A 481-nucleotide genomic window follows, 5' to 3' on the forward strand; every position below is an offset into this window, starting at 1 on the left:
GTTTGTGGGATTTTGCTGGGCACCAAAACACTGCCCACATTCCCCACCCCTGGATGGCCGACAAGTTTTGGGAGGAAACCAGGGCAGGTGCAGTAGGGAAGCTGCCCAGTGGGGCCTGGCATGGTGGCTCATGCCTGTAATCCCGGTGCTTTGGGAGGCTAAGGGGGGCAGATCACTTGAGGTCAGGAATTCAAGACCAGCCTGGCCGACATGGTGAAACCCCCCTCTCTACTAAAAGTGCAAAAATTAGCCTAGTGTAATGGGGCCGGGGGAGGGGGGGGGTGCCTGTAATCCTAGCTACTTGGGAGGCTGAGGCAGGAGAATCGCTTGAACCTGGGAGGTGGAGGTTGCAGTGACCCAAGATTGAGCCACTGCCCTCCAGCCTGGGCGGCAGAGCAAGACACAATCAAACCAAAAAAAAAAAAAAAAAAAAAAAAAAGCTGGCCAGTGGAGCTTCTGTGGGCTGAGGGTGTGGTAAGAG

This window comes from Pan troglodytes, chromosome 20 (assembly GCF_028858775.2).
Source record: "Pan troglodytes isolate AG18354 chromosome 20, NHGRI_mPanTro3-v2.0_pri, whole genome shotgun sequence".
Lineage (NCBI taxonomy): Eukaryota > Metazoa > Chordata > Mammalia > Primates > Hominidae > Pan > Pan troglodytes.